Source organism: Pteropus vampyrus, unplaced genomic scaffold, assembly GCF_000151845.1.
Source record: "Pteropus vampyrus isolate Shadow unplaced genomic scaffold, Pvam_2.0 Scaffold182, whole genome shotgun sequence".
Classification (NCBI taxonomy): domain Eukaryota; kingdom Metazoa; phylum Chordata; class Mammalia; order Chiroptera; family Pteropodidae; genus Pteropus; species Pteropus vampyrus.
Genome location: NW_011888963.1, coordinates 2,917,374 through 2,923,689, shown reverse-complemented (window position 1 = coordinate 2,923,689; position 6,316 = coordinate 2,917,374).

Sequence of the window (6,316 nt, the reverse complement as noted above, 5' to 3'; positions counted from 1 at the left end):
ACTTCCAAACCCGTAGAGAATTTTTATAAGAGTTTATTTGAGCAAAACTGATAGCATATGTTGAGGAGTAAGATCGCAAATGCTCCAGAGAAAAAGTTTTACATGGAAAGCAAGGAGGGGATTGGATTACAGGAGACTTAACAAGGTTACATGCTTTCTCGTGGGTGATTACGGTTTGTTTCGAAGATGTGTTAACCTAGGTGCACAGAAACAATGGAACATGAATCTTGCTTAAGGAGAAGATCAACTTTTTACTACAAAGTTATAGGCCTGGGGTGTCACTACCCACCATGGCTTGCCTAGTTAGGAATTTATGATCAGATCACCCTGTGAAGTTACTTTCCATAGAACCCCTTTTCTTTTCATCCACAAAACCATCCCAGTGTAATGTAGTAAGTGTTTCACTAGGGATGATACATGGAGGATGGTGAGTTGCTTGAAAGAGCAAATAACTCTAAGAGAAATCTAAAGTTTCTCCTGACATATTTGTCAGGTCTTGGGGGGTAAGGTAAGGGTGTTCCAGGCAAAAAGAAGGAAGGAAAGGCATTACTGGGAAAAGTGATGAGTGAGGGATGGGAGGAACAAAGAGCAGTTTGTGTGGCTAACATGTGGTAAGAATTTGAGAAGAGCAAAGTGACTGAGATGACACGCAAACACTAGTGTCAAGAGTGAAAATAGCTCACTCATTAATTCAGATGTCCTCTTCAAGGCAGTGGTTCTGGACTGGTGGTAAGTAGTGATTGCGAGGAGTCCAAGAATCCACTGTTCATTGTCTACAGATTGAATACATCTTATGCTTCCAAATATATGTTACTGTTGGTCAAATGTATGTCAATGCTACACTTATTAAGAACAATATAAATTTAAAATTGTGGCTGAATTTGAAGTAGCTTTTGGTTTATATAATTTCTCAATTAACAGGTAATTAGAGTACAGCTATCATGTTGTATTCAGAACATTTTTTTTTTTTTTGACAGAAAAAGACTCCACGCAAAAGGATTTGGGAACTACTGTTTGAGATAATAAAAAAGTTACACATTTTAGATCAGAAATGTAGAATGATTTAAATCATTCATTATAGAAATGAATGGATTTTAGAATGACCACTCTAAATGATATTTAAGGATGGATTTGAGTGAAATGAAAGGAAAGCGAAGACATCAGTTAGAAAGCTGATCAAGTCGAACAATGATTAGGACCTCTACAGGGACAGGGAGATATGTAGAAAATAGAAATAAAAGGATTTGTTGACAGATTGGGTATGGAGGACAGAGTAAGAAGGAGTAAGGACCACTCCCAGGTTTCAAGTTTGGACTCTGAAGTGGAAATGGAAATACACTACATAGGAAACATGATTGCTGCAGAAGATAGTAAGTTTGATTTGGGACTTATTCACTTAGAGGTGCCTGAGGGACAGAGAAGTGGAGTCCTCAGGAGGAGATGGAAAATGTGAGTTGGAACTACAGGAAAGAGGCAGAGGTCACAGATAAAGGCTTGGAAATCCTAGAATAATTAGTAGGGTTAACTGGAACCTCAAGAGTAAATGACTTTACTCAGAGAGAGTTGTTGATTGTTAAGGAGCTCAGAAAAGAATGCTTTCTAGTCCCTGTGATAGAGGACAACCTGGAAGAGAGAATGAATGAATGTCGAATAACTAATCTTTGGTTTCTTCTACAAATGAATTGCTTTTCCCTTTAATTCAGCATATCACAAATTAAAATAATGTTTTCCTGTAAGTCAGATTGCCAACCCTCCCACTTTTATGCAAAGGCAATATCATTCTTTCTGTCCACCAGAGCAACAATAAAAAAAATGTAAGCCAAATTATTTCTCTCCCTTAATTTATTATGTACAATTTTTTACAGACTCGGGGTTTCTTTCGAGAAGAATTATTTTGTGGATACACACTTTTCTGTGCACTTCTACTGCCCCCCTATGCTATCAAGAGTCTCCTAGTCTGTCTACATGCCTCCAAGCTCACTCTTCCAAAACACCTTTCGGAAAGTCAGGCATCCTTCTAAAACATGGTTCTCACGATCTCAACTTCTGGTCAAAAGTTAGTTATTAACATGGACAAGAACATGTGGTGTTTGATTTACCATTCTTAATATAACCTCCTCCTTGAGCTAATATATCCATGAATGGAGAAAAACTAAAACCAAGATTGACAATCGATCTGTTTCTAAAATCTGGGAGACTATTCTACTACATACAAAAACTGTAGAGCTGAATTGAGAAATTCTATTAAAAAAGATACATTTTGCACTTAAAACTGAGCAAATCAAAGCCTGAAAGAAGGAAAAGACATTATTATTTCTTTCCCACTTTCTGTTCCCTGTCAGACATTGAAGAATATATTTAGAAAACCAGGCAGCTATCGCTGCACTGTGTGGGTGCCGCTTTTTGGAGTAACCTTTACTGTTCCCCTCATGTCCTCACAAATGTTTCCCCTTCTGTATTCTTTTAGGATTGTCACTCCCAGACCTTAACTGAGCAGGAATATAGGAAAATGGTTGTGGAAACCACATCTCCCATAATACAATATGCCTTTGGGCCAGATGGAAAGATAGAAAACTCTGCTATTAGTGTGGCAGAGACTTCTGGTTGTCCTCCCATATCCATTCTGGCCTTCTGTGGTAAGGGCAATTAGCCAGACAAAGGCTTCCAAGAATGCAGCTTCCCCTTCACCTAGGTATCCCCAGGAACTAAGTTCTGACCGGTGTCATAAAAGTAGAAGATGCATGTATCTCTTTAAGAGACAGCTGGTCCATTCTCTTTGCCCACTTTTCTTCATCCTTTTTTCCATTCTACTGCCTAGCATTCTAATGGTTGCTTTAGACCCTGAGAACGAGTACCACACTCTGGGGATGGTGAAGCAGAAAGCTGGAGAGAGCCTTGGTTGTCAATGACTTCATGAAGCAGAACTCTCACACCAGCCTTGGGCTGCATGTCTTTGGATCCCACGTCAGAGAGAAATAAATGTTTATCTTTTGTAAGTGACTGTATTTTTTTCTTTATTTCATACACTGTACCTAATCCTAGTTAATACATAGTATGTGATGGGAATTATGTTTTTCATGCACCATATGTTCAAAGTATCAAGGAAGCAGAGAGTTGGGAGAGAAGAGTATAACAATTCAGCCTTCTAGGAAACTGGACTAGAAAGTATACCTCACTGACTTTGCTCACTACTCATGAAGATAGTGAAATGGATGAAGGAACCACTATCCAGTCTGTTGACCAACACCAGATCTGGATAGATCCAGAAACTGAAAAACAAAGGTAAAATAAATAATGGGATTTGCTTATATAAAATTTTAAACCAGGCAAAACATATGTTTTGCAGTTAGCATATGGTCACCTTCGAGAATGGTAAATGGGAAGGGATAAGAGAAGCACTTCTCTGATTCTGGTGCTCACATTGAGAAAATTCATGGAGCAATTTGCTTATAATTGATGTACTTTTATGTAAGTAAGTTATTAATCAACAAAACAGTTTCAAAAATAAATACAAAAAAAGAAAATTACTGAAGAACGAGAGAAAGAGAGCTTCTACTGAAACAGACATCAAAAAACTATTGATCAGGATAATCATTCGAATATTTGATAAAGTTGTTTGACATTTTTAAGAAGACACAAGGACACATGTACTTTATGAAAAAAGAGTAAGAAACTATGAGTAGCAACAGGCTGCAATGAAAAGAAAACTGCTTGAGATAAAAATAATAATTAATAAATGTAATAGCGGAAGTAAAATATTCACCACAGCCTGAGAAGTACACAACTGACATTGCTGAAAACAGAGTGAAAGACATAAAAACAAGCTTTTTTATTTTTTTCAATTTTGAGAAAGCACACTAGTTAGACAAAGATCAACATCATTTGTCATTTTCAGCCATTTGCAAAACTCCTTTAAACTACACATAAAATGGACAAATAGATAAAAATTAATGATAGATATGAGGACTAGAGCCTGAGATCCAACCTCGAAATTAGTCGTGTTTGTAAAAATGGATCCAGAATGACCATACAAAACAAACACATATCTGGACAGAACTTTTCTGAATTGAAAAAAAAAGACATTTAGAGATGAGTCTCATTCTGTTCCAGGCAAAACCAATGAAAAGAAACCAAAACATAGACGTATCCTGGCAAAGTGTTTACATGTTAAATATATATAAGATTCAAAAATTAAGGTTTTTTTTGTTTGTTTTTAAAGAGAGAGACATGAGACCATCATCAGGGTCTAAAAGTAGATTTATCACAGAACAAAAATTCATGCTGGTCTCTGATTCTCTTCTATTATTCTACTAAATGATAATTCAGCACTGTTTATAGACTTTTGAGGAGAAAATTTATTTTAATTGAATTGTCACACGTGAATAACAGTAACAGAAAGATATTCTATGATGTGCACAGGTTTAACACCCTTCGTTCATTCACTTATTCCTTTATTCAGCAAATATTTATTGAGTACTAACTATAGGATAGACACTCGAAAATAGTTGTTTGAAGGCATACTTCAGCTGTCTGAGTCATAAGAACTAAAAAATGGTAGAAACTGCCATATAAAAAGGGCCCATAAGAAGAACAAAGATCAATTTAACAGTTAAGATTAAAAGATAACTGTAAAAATGATTACAAAATGATGTACAAAATAAAATTGAGAGTTTAAAAATTTAAGAGTGAGCAATGATTTCTTAGGCAAATGCAGACACCAAAGCCAGGGGTGAAAATATTAATTTCAAATGAAGTAAAGTTAAAGCGAAAAACATTAGAAAGGACATGGAGGTTCACATTCCTTTACAAGTATCAACAATCATGAACTGTTATGCATCAAATAACACAGTATCAAAATACATAAGATAGAAACAATTTAAATACTACAAGGAGAAATCAATAGACATACAACTATAGTGATCTTGATAAATCAAGTAGACTTTAAAAATAAACGCAACAAATTCCAGAATTAAATAATTACAATAAATTGAAACTGTTTCAAAAATCTAGGGGAAAATATAGGTACAAAATGAACTAATCAGAATGAGTAAGTCTAAAAACAATGGAAGAAACAACAGAGAGAAGGGATGATAGATTTGCCTATATAATTGACCTTAGAACAACACAGGTTTGAACTGTGTGTCCACTTATACACAGATTTTTTTCAATAAATACATACAATACTGTAAATATATTTTTTATTTTTATTTTTAAGTGACTTTTTTTCTCTAGCTCATTTATTGTGAGAATACAGTATATAATACATATAAATACAAAATATGTGTTAATCAACTGTTTATGTTATTGGTAATCTTCTAGTCAACAGTAGGCTATTAGTGGTTAAGTTTTAGGGAAGTCAAAAATTACATGTGGATATTCCACTGTGTGGTGGGTTGGCGCCCCTAACCCCTGTGCTCTTCAAAGATCAATTGTATTGTTAAAAAAAACACATAATTCCAAAGGATAGACAAAATAAAAAGGCAAATGATATACTAGAAAAAGTTACAGTGAATGTGGAAGACAAAAGACTAACATCTTTAATATATAAAAGTCACTTATAAAAATGTATCAGTGATACTAACATTCTAGGCTAGTTCTGTCCAACTGAATATTCTGTGATGATGGAAATGTTCTGGATCTACACTGTCCAATATGGTAGCCAGAAGCCACGAGAGCACTTGAAATGTGACTAGATCCAATGTTGAAATGATAATATTTTGGTATATTTGGCTAAATAAATTTTATTATTAAGATTTTTATTACTAAAATGATTTTATCATTCAAATTATTTTACTTGTTTCTTTTTATTTGTTTAATGTGGCTGCTAGAAAATTTAAATATGGCTCATATTAGGTCTCTATTAGACAGTGCCATTCTAGAATAATGGTCAAGAAAAGAGAAAATTCACATATTTCACAAATGGCCAATAAACTATGAAAAATATTGTCCCACATCACTTATAATCTAAGAAATACAAATTAAACCGATGCCATTTTTTTTCTGTGAAATTGATAAAGTTAAAAAGAAAAACTTATTGGTGGCAAGAGTTCCATAAAATGGGCATTCTCATACACTGCTGGTGGGAGTATTAAATTGATTCAACCTTTTTAGAAAGCCGTTTGGGAATCTGAATCAAAAGCCTTAAAAACTCTTATACTCTTTGACCTAGTGTCTCTATTTCTAGGAATGCAGCCTAAAGAAATAAAACATTTTAAATGCAGTTACATTTTTTTATATAAAGGTATTCATCATAGTACTATTTTTGATAGTGAAAGATTAAAAACAACCTAAATAGCTGATAACAGAGAAACCGTTA